We start from the raw sequence: 11430 nt of genomic DNA, 5'->3' as shown, positions 1-11430 counted from the left end.
AATAATAATAATAATAATAATAATATTGCATACTTTTTCACTTACATAATACGACGCCTCCACGTAACCAAAAGGTAATTCAAAAATTATAGTTGTTATATGTCTGAAAGACTTGTTATACATCTATCAAAAACCAGAAAAGCGAATAGCGATTTTGTTAGATCGATTTCTTTACTCATTATAGTGTTCATTAATATTTATATCGGAATGTTTAGAATCTATACTATATAATAAAAGAAACCATTTACGGGACACTTGTCATCATATTAGACTATGTCTTATAGATAATTATTAATTATATATAATGGTTCTACTAAATATTATTTAGTTTAATCTCTTATAGATAATTATTATTTATTTAATCTCTTCTAATTAAATATAGATTTTTATTAACAATTGGTATTACATAAAATATCTTATCGGTTCATTTAAAGTACTTTATTTTGTATTTGATTATTTAAAAATATATTATTATTATTATTTTGTAATGTATCCCTATATATAATATTGATAGAAACGAACTAAAATGATGAATAAAACAAAAATGAAGATGGTAGACATCATTACATCAATTGACATACGAAGTGAATTCTTTTGAAGATTAGAAAATAAGAACTTGTGAATAAGTTAAAGATTATTTAGAGTAAATTACTTTTTAAGCCCCTGCGTTTTAGTGGTTTTAATCACTTGAGTCTAAAATCAAAACGTTTAACGCCTTGAGTCCTTAACCGTTCATTTTATTAGGTTTTGAGTCCAAATTTGTTCATTTTATAACGTTTTGAGTTCAATTTTATTAAAAAAATTTGACTCAAGAGGTTAAAATTTGGAATCATATAGTTATAAAAAACGTCTAGGGGCTTAGGGCGTTAAATATTTTGATTTTGTACTCAAATGATTAAAACCACTAAAACACAAGGACTAAACAAAATTGCAAATATAAAATCATTGATTTTATTAACAATAACAAAGTCTTAATTTTTTTAAAAAAATAATTCAAAAAATATATAACTAAAAACATATGACATTATAATAAAGTTAACCCGATTTATCATAATACAAACTCCCAGCTATTCAATCATATTTTTTTCTATCTTATATTAACTAAATAAATAAAAATAAATAAATATTAAATCTTATCCAACTTTAGATGTTGAATAGAATACTTCTATTTTTCTCATAAAATATTGTCCTTAATTTTAATTTTTTAATTTAAGATATTTTAAATAACCAAATTATTTATCACCAAAACCAAACTTTATATTAATATATCGTTTATTTTTATTTTCATTATTAAAAAATTATGATAACGATTTTATTACATAATTTTTAAACAAATTGTATATAACTTTCAGTATTACTTTATATATAAAATTAGATTTTTTACGGGTTTTTTTAAATATAATTTATATTTTATCACTCAATTGGTTGCTTATTTGCTTCTCAAATAACATGTTTGACCACTATATCTTCTTTTCAATACTCATTTCCGCAATCACCATATCTATCATGTACCGAATATATCCATTAGTTTTCTTAGATATATTTTTCTTATTATGTGGTATGTAAAACGTAGGAACGTTAGACGACAAGACGAGTCGATCAGAAGAGTGCTCAGACTGAATCAGAGGCGGAATTCATTGATTCAGTCTTTGTTTAGCTTGATTTCACAATTTAACGTCTCTTTTATTGATCTGCTAACAGTATACAAGTGCTGGAGACAAACTGGCAGGGCTTCGCCATACCATACAAGACCACAACTCCACTGTTATCAGTTTCGCTCATTTGACCCCTATATATAGGACATATGGTTTCGCTTATACGTACCTGACATATAAGCGAAACTACCAACCTACCATATAAGCGAAACTATATGATGACATAAGAGCGAAACTAATTCTAATGACACATAAGCGAAACTATCTTAGTGTCATATGAGCGAAACTATGTCTAAAACATGATTTCTCGATTTCCGTGCATGATACAATCAGCCCTAACCTAAGACTCGAACTAAGATGTAGTCGACAGACAACTACACCAACAGACTCCCCCTTGAATGTTGACGGAATCTTCAGTGAGAGTCTTCAAACATGACAGCTCTTCAGTCTTGATCGGTCTTCTTCAGGAACTCTTCCTGGAATTACATACCCGGATCTTTCTCTGACTCTAACTCTCGTCAGACTCCCCCTATCATCAAGCTGGGATCGCTGTCTGGAATTTGTTATCACCATTGAAATCAAATCCTGGCTTTATCAGTTTAAACTCTTCTCAGGTTCTGATGTATCTCCTGGCTCTCCGTAGCAACAGGATCAGAAACCTACACAACTCAAACACTCTATCACAAACAAACAAAATTGTGATTCAACTTAATGAATCAACTAAACATTTGAGAATCCTCACATGTAAAACTTATCAATTTTTTAAACTTTCCAAAATCTGATTAAACATTTCAAACCAATTTAACCAAACCATCTGTTCATCATGTTTAGCCTTTGAGATTTTGAATATCAGCTCTCCAACATCAGTTGTTGAAAATCTTTTTGAATTTTCAAAATATGAAACATAAATGCAATAACAAAAATTAAATGCAGAAATGAAATATATACAAACATATTTTTGTGAGTTCGTGCAAGAGGATCATATCAGCTGCCGACTAAACACTAGCACCGTTAAGCTGTTATTTCATTTTAAGCTTTTAAACAGTTCGCGTTGATTGCCGATATACTGATCCACTTAAATTCTCACAAAACTTTCAACCTGTTCGGGATACTGAATTAGTGTTTTAGAACTTAAACATCTACATGTGTCCCACCTCAGTATATACTCCCGTATCCAGACCCCAATATTCAGTCTTACAGGTGAGTATACCACAGCTGATATCTGTTAAAGGGTATGATGCGAGGGCCGTGAGAGCTCAGGTCAATACTTCCGTATACGCAGAGAGATGACGGCTTCGAATTTAAGGTGTGTCCCCTTTAGAGGATCTTTTGTTTTCAACAGCTGCGACTATCAATAATCAGCATGATGAGGGCGAGCTTATATTTCAAAGCTTTTTGCAGAAAGTATTATCCGGGGACTAGGTCAGTACTTCCATACAGCAGAAGTCCCGGGATAATACCCCAGATATCACTGAGCATAAAGACCTAGTATCTCAGAATACGGGACCCTTCAAACAGGATTTCAGAGGTTACCTATATATCCTGGAGGTCTTCCCCACGTAGACGCAAGTGAAATTTATGTTTATATCCCAAACTGATCTACTAATTTTGCGAAAACCTACCGACACATCTTTAGCGAGACTGCTTAATTGCATTTATACATTACAATTCTTTAGCGTACTGTGCCAGTCTAGCTGATGTACTATCATTTCCCCTTATTCGCACCAAAACTCATTTTTAATTTTTCCGATGGTCTTGACATTTTCAAATTTTCTAATTTTTAAAAATTTTTCTCCCCCTAAAATCAAAATATATTTCAATTTTGATTTTTCGGGAAATTTGAAACAAACTGTACAAACTTGACAACTTGATGAGAATCACTTCAATTCTCCATCCACCTGGCGTAAACAATCAGAACTCCCCCTCACAACAAACTATTTTCCCATTATGATTTCAAAACACTTAAGTTTGTTTTAATCAAAATGGTTTTTCCAGAAAAATTAGTTTGTTTACCAATCATTTTTAGGTTCGGGGTTTCAGTTTTTAGATCTCAAAAATCACTTTGTAGAAAATCAAGTACAATTTAATGTCCCTGATTTACCACATGTAAGGCGAAAAATCACCAGAGTGAAATTTCTCAAGAAATATGCCGATTCATGTTCCACACTTACCAATCTGGGAACTCCGGCAAGTCAGGTTTTTCTATTTAAACAGATTCACCCAAGCCTGACGGTCCTTGGGTAATTTTGAATTCTTGTTCAACAATGGTGGAAAATTTGCATTATCCATTGTTAAACCTGAATTCTCCATTTTTACCTCAACCAATGGCTCCTCTGGCTTTGATGATCCAGAATCATTGCCTGAGTGTGGCTTGTCTGACTGTGATGAGCCAGATTCATCACCGACACCTTTCTTTTTCTTCTTTTCTTCTTTCGTCCTCAGATTTGTATCCGATGAATTCGTCTTGCTTGACTTTGCAATCGAGGGAGTTGATTCATCAGAACTCTTATTCGATCTGTCCGGTGAACCCGAGGACAAAATCTTCTCGAGATACTCTCTCTCCTTCTTCCTCTTTTTCCTCAGTCTGCCTTTCTGCCCCTGTGAAAGTTTAACTTTGTTTTCTTGAATTGTCTGTTCTTAAACTTTAGGTTTCAGAACCTTCTGTTCATGGGGCTTGACGTTGACTGGAATCTTTGCCAATTTCTGAGAATTAACCCTCAATCTTTCATTTGATCTCCTTGGGCAATCTCTGGCAATGTGACCTCTGATTTGACAATTATAGCATCTTCTCGTCTCATAGCTCCAATTCTGGCAGTTAACAGCAATGTGTCCTTGATAGCCGCAATTGTAACACACTCTGTTATCGTACCAATCACCATTTTCACACCAAACGCTCAGATCAAAGCACTGTTTGGCTTGGTGATACTCTTTTCTCCTCTTGATTGCTGGATTTGACTTTTGAGCACTGTGGTCCGACCTACACCACTTATTACCAACAATTTTTGAGTTTTCATTTTTTTCTTTTTGTAATTTTTGATTTTGATTGTATGATCGATCTGATGAGCTGTTATTCGCTTTTTGAACATTTTCAAATTTTTACTCTTTTGTTTTTGTTCTACTTTCTTCTTCAAAGGTTTTTGCTTAGAGCATTCTCCCTTTTCAGTCGATTGTAGAACAGTTTTCTGAAAATTTTCTTTTAATTTCAAAAACAATTTTTGTTTTTCAATTTTTTCATTTTCATCATCAGATTTCTCATCGCAATCTTCAATTTTGACTTTGTCAAAATTTGTGACATCGTCACTTATTGGAACTGAATTGATCGGTTTTGGACAGGGAAAATTCAAACTGTCTGATGCAGTCATAAAACCTATCAATTTCTTTTCAAGTTCATCAATCTTGTTTCTTGAATTCTCAGCTTCATTTTCAAGCTGAGATATTCTTTCAAGATGAGACTTGATTGTTTTTTCATTCTCATTTTTCATGTTTTCAAGAACAGACTTTTCATTTTCCAAAACTTTTATCTGTTCTTGAAATTTTGTCTCTTTAGCTTTTAGATTTTTGTTCTCAAGCTTTATCCAGAAATCTTCATTTTCTGAAGATTTCTTTTTGCTTTCAAAGTCTTTTTCTAACTCTTCGATTTTCTTTCGAGCACAATCACCTTCCTTTTCAAGTTTAATAATTTTCTGAAGATGGGAATTTATCGTTTTTTGCTTTTCATTGTTGTTTTTGCTAAACACATCTCTCCCATCTTCAAGAATTTTTATTTGAACTTGAAATTCTTTTTCCATTTTTAATTTTTCAATTTCAAACTTTTATTCTTTTCTTCAAAAACTTTTGCATTTTCTTTCAACTTCTGGTTTTCCAATGTCAAACTGTTCAAGTTACTTAACAGTTTGTCATTTTCAGAGTTCAGCTTTACACAGTTTTCCTGCAAAACAAGAATCTGTTTATCATCAGCTTTCTTCTTATCATTCAGCTCTTTGACTTCCAAAGTCAAACTTTCCGCATCTTTCACGAGTTTGTCATTTTCCGTCTTTAAGCTGTCACATGTAAAACACATTGATGTAGAATTTGAAACTTCATTCTTCACAGATTCTTGATTCTTTGGATTTTGTTCTTTCTCTATCTTGTATGTTCCTGAACAAACAATTTTAACAAAATCAAGAGGTTTTAAATTTTCATCAATATAACATCCTCTCTTATAATCATACTTCATGTTTTGTTTTGCAGCAAAACACATACAAATTCTTTTATTAATTTCAGTAATTACATCCAAATTGATTTTATCTAGATTTCCCAAATTCAATTCATCTAGAAGCCCTTTGATTTTATTCATCAATATTTTCTTCTTATCCGAATTTTCATAACTATGATTTTGAAGTTTATTGATGAAATCAGATGGATGTAATTTGGAAAATTTAGGCTCTTGTTTTAATTTCTTTAAGACATCATCCCATTCGGCAGGTAAAGCGTCTGCAAACTTTGATATTTTTTCAGTATCTGTCAATTTAATTCCAAACATTTTCAACTTGTCCACCAAGTAATCCAATCTCCTTTCCATCTCTTTCAATGTCTCATCCTTTTGACATGCAAACCTTTCAAGTCTAAGAATCCAAATCTTCTTATCATCTTGTTCATACATACTTGTATAATACCAACCATATCTATTTAATCTTTCAACAAACTCATTCTCCTTTTCATCAAACATTCTGCCATTTCAACTAATTCCGACACGTTTTCTAAAATGTCACAAAAGCGGAACATATATTGTCCAAATGAGCGAAACCAGTCAAGTCCAAATGAGCGGAACTAGTAATGTTCAAATGAGCGGAACTGTAATGTTCAAATGAGCGGAACCAGTAATGTTAAAATGAGTGAAACCTGATGTCTTTGAACACAAGAGCGAAACTACTTTATGACCTTTGGAGCGAAACTATCAGACAACAATTTGGAGCGGAACCTCTCAATTATGTGACACAAAAGCGAAACCTCAATGCATTTCGGAGCGAAACCTTTTCAATTATGTGATACAGGAGCGAAACAAGGTGGTCAAATAAGCGAAACTATCAGATGACCGAAAAAGCGAAACCTAGGCCGAATGTAATTTGACCCATTTTTAGTCCGTATTTAGCTCCAAAACTTTCCAGGGTTTGTCTATGTCCAATAACACACAATCTGTGAAATTTTGAGCGAATTTCTACCGTTAAAACTTGATCTGATGATGAAAGAAGGTGTAGAATTCAGAATTTTTGAGCGAAAACGAGCTAAACGGTAAGAACTCTTCCTCCTGAGCTCTGATACCACTTGTAGGAACATTAGATGACCTGACGAGTCGATCAGAAGAGTGCTCAGACTGAATCAGAGGCGGAATTCATTGATTCAGTCTTTGTTTAGCTTGATTTCACAATTTAACATCTCTTTTATTGATCTGCTAACAGCATACAAGCGCTGGAGACAAACTGGCAGGGCTTCACCGTACCATACAGGACCACAACTCCACTGTTATCAGTTTCGCTCATTTGACCCCTATATATAGGACATATGGTTTCGCTTATACGTACCTGACATATAAGCGAAACTACCAACCTACCATATAAGCGAAACTATATGATGACATAAGAGCGAAACTAATTCTAATGACACATAAGCGAAACTATCTTAGTGTCATATGAGCGAAACTATGTCTAAAACATGATTTCTCGATTTCCGTGCATGATATAATCAGCCCTAACCTAAGACTCGAACTAAGATGTAGTCGACAGACAACTGCACTAGCATAAAATCATAGATATAACTTTTTTATTAGTTGGTAAACAATATTACATTTATTCAACACGTGTAATACACATGGTTTTAAAGATATAACTTTTTTATTATTTAGTATACTGATGTGTGTAAAATGCAACATATAAATTACATCAAATGAGGCATAAAACTAACCCTTTTTAAGTACTAATGTTGGAAAAAGAGTGTTTTTGTCTTCCTTTTGTATTTTCAGGATTAAATGAGCTCAAATCAACAAAAGAAGCAAAAAGACAGCTAATTCTAACATAAATACATCAAAAGGAACATAAGTAGATTGCCCGACCCCTCGACAACATCCTCCCAAGCAAAATAGAGAAGGCAGAAGACTGAACACGCCCCGTGCTCAGCCAGCACGGGGCCGTGCCCAAGAAGCAGCAGAAAAGACAAACCAGTAGAAGCTTCTATTGCCCACCACGGGGCCGTGCCCAGCGGACACAGGGGCGTGGCGAAAGTACTGTAGGCGCATTAATTGTAATTGCGAATTACAATTAATGAAGAGAGAGAGAGTGTGTCAGACAGGCACGGGGCCGTGCCCAGCGGACACGGGGCCGTGCCTAGCCTTCTGTTCAGCCTATAAATAGGAGTGCTTGGTTTCATTGCAACTCATCCCTTGGCACACCACCTCTCTCACACTTCATCCACCACCCACCACCACCATAATAACACCATCATCCACCACCATCATCCATTGTCCATCATAGAGTGTGTGAGTCATCTCGGGATCCAAGATTGATCGTAAGAGTTCTTGACAATCAAGGCCATGTTTGCCTAAGTCTCTTACATCACTTGGTGAAGACAAGTGTTTAGTATAATACTTTTTATTTTTAATCTTTTGCACTTTTTATTTGGTTTTGTATTAATGACTTTAATAACTAGTTGCTTATGTTGAAGGTGATTCTTCCTTATCGTTTGTCCGTGGTGTCTTGGCATTATTTTACTGTCTATATAAAATAAAAGATTTTCACCATTCATATCTCCACGGTCTATATGGTGGTATGTTGGCTACCTTGTCGGGGGTTAAGGGAACGGTTTGGTAAGGGTCTTGCCCTTGTTCAGCGTTTAGAGGTCCTGCAAGGGACCTGGGTCAAATTTAGTAGGATCTCCTTCAATGCCCATAGGTATTGGATGGCGGGGATCCAAACTCTTTGACCCCCTCATAAGTTAACTACTATTAATACTATAACCCGGCTATTTAGGACTGTATCCCTGCTGACTTAGACTACTTAGTCGAGGGTAACGTCACCTCCAAAAGAGGGGCCTACCATAATTTGCATTAATAACTTAATCATTATCTTTCAATAATCCGACCCTTTAGGATTGTATCCTTGCTGACTCAAACTACTGGGATGAGGGTAACGTCGCCTTCAAAAGAGGAACCTACCACAATAACTAAGATAATCTCTTAAACAAGTGCAAAAGTGTAAAAATAATCAAAGGTTATACTAATACACGAGTCGGATCCAAGTGATTCATCTTGTCTATCTGTTTTATTTTTATTTTATTTTTCAGCATTTAGTTAGTTTTTATTTTCTTAGTTTATAAATCTTTTCTAACATTTTGATTTGGTTAGACGTTGAGGATAAACCGGTACTAAAAGCTCTTGTGTCCTTGACGACCTTGGTATCTTACCAACACTATACTACGTCCACGATGGGTGCACTTGCCCATATGTGTGTTTAGTGTTAGTAAATATCGTGTTTTATAAATTTAAAACTTGGCTAAAAGTGTAAAAAGGGCTTAAAATATACATCTGATGCGTGTCAGTGTATATATAATTTAGATGTATATTTAAGCCCTTTTTACACTTTTAGCCAAGTTTTAAATTTATAAAACACGATATTCACTAACACTAAACACACATATGGGCAAGTGCACCCATCGTGGACGTAGTATAGTGTTGGTAAGATACCGAGGTCGTCCAAGGACACAAGAGCTTTTAATACCGGTTTATCCTCAACGTCTAATCAAATCAAAAAGAGAAAAAAATGTTTTTTAAACAAAGAAAATAAAAACTAACTAAATGCTGAAAAATAAAATAAAATAAAAACAGATAGACAAGATGAATCACTTGGATCCGACACGTGTATTAGTATAACCTTTGATTATTTTCGCACTTTTGCACTTGTTTAAGAGATTATCTTAGTTATTGTAGTAGGCCCCTCTTTTGAAGGCGACGTTACCCTCAACCCAGTAGTTTGAGTCAGCAAGGATACAATCCTAAAGGGTCGGATTATTGAAAGATAATGAATTAAGTTATTAATGCAAATTGTGGTAGGCCCCGCTTTCGGCGGTGACGTTACCCTCGGCTAAGTAGTCTGAGTCAGCAGGGATACAGTCCTAAATAGCCGGGTTATAGTATTAATAGTAGTTAACTTATGAGGGGGTCAAAGAGTTTGGATCCCCGCCATCCAATACCTATGGGCATTGAAGGAGATCCTACTAAATTTGACCCAGGTCCCAAGAAGGACCTCTAAACGCTGAATAAGGGCAAGACCCTTACCAAACCGTTCCCTTAACCCCCGACCAGGTAGCCAACATACCTCCATATAGACCGTGGAGATATGAATGGTGAAAATCTTTTATTTTATATAGACAGTAAAATAATGCCAAGACACCACGAACAAACGATAAGGAAAGATCACCTTCAACATAAGCAACTAGTTATTAAAGTCATTAATACAAAACCAAATAAAAAGTGCAAAAGATTGAAAATAAAAAGTATTATACTAAACACTTGTCTTCACCAAGTGATGTAAGAGACTTAGGCAAACATGGCCTTGATTGTCAAGAACTCTTACGATCAATCTTGGATCCCGAGACGACTCACACACTCTACGATGGACAATGGATGATGGTGGTGGATGATGGTGTTATGGTGGTGGTGGGTGGTGGATGAAGTGTGAGAGAGGTGGTGTGCCATGGGATGAGTTGAAATGAAACCAAGCACTCCTATTTACAGGCTGAACAGAAGGCTGGGCACGACCTCGTGTCCACTGGACACGCCCCCGTGCCCGTCTGACACTCTCTCTCCTCATTAATTGTAATTCGCAATTACAATTAATGCGCCTGCTGTACTTTCACCACGCCCCCGTGCCCGCTGGACACGGCCCCGTGGTGGGCAATGGAAGCTTCTATAAGTTTGTCTTTTATGCTGCTTCTTGGGCACGGCCCCGTGCTGGCTGAGCACGGGGCGTGTTCAGACTTCTGCTTTCTCTTCTTTGCTCTGGAGGATGCTGTTGAGGGTCTGGGCAGTCTACTTTTATTCCTCTTCTTGTATTTATGCTAGAATTAGTTGTCTTTTTGCTTCTTTTTTTAATTTGAGCTCATTTCATCCTGAAAATACAAAAGGAAGACAAAAACACTCTTTTTCCAACATTAGTACTTAAAAAGGGTTAGTTTTATGCCTTAATTGATGTGATTTATATGTTGCATTTTACACACATCAAATACCCCCACACTTGAACTTTTGCTTGTCCTCAAGCAAAACTCTTTAAATGTGGCTTACACTCCCAAATGGAATAGGTAGAAGAGAAAGTTTTTGGCTTGTCATAGAGTGTTGGGAATCCAAGATCTTTGTAAGTTTTATTTTTATTTATTTACAATCCTATTCGTTATGATTTATTTAGAACGTTTCATAGGATAAATTACTTATTCGGGCATAGCATGCCTTATTAAAATTCCATTTATATACAAGTTCACATACCTCACGGGAGATCACTCAACACTCGGCCGAAGGTGTATATTTTTTTTTTTAGTGAATCACTCGAGAGCGGCATGAAACTTACGCCTTCCATAGGCTTGCCAAGCAATCAATCCTCCTCCTTTTTAACTTTTTACCTTTGTAAATATCAAGAGGACTTTTTGGGTGAAGGGTTAGGCTTGGGTTAAAGGTGGGTGGTTGGGTTAGTGGTTAGTAAAAGGGCGAAAATCGTAAAAAGCGTCGGTTTTCGTGACACACCTTGTTTTTAGT

Source organism: Helianthus annuus, chromosome 2 (genome assembly GCF_002127325.2).
Source record: "Helianthus annuus cultivar XRQ/B chromosome 2, HanXRQr2.0-SUNRISE, whole genome shotgun sequence".
Taxonomy (NCBI): Eukaryota; Viridiplantae; Streptophyta; class Magnoliopsida; order Asterales; family Asteraceae; genus Helianthus; species Helianthus annuus.
The sequence above is the reverse complement of the archived record's forward strand: the minus strand, read 5'-3'. Positions refer to the sequence as shown.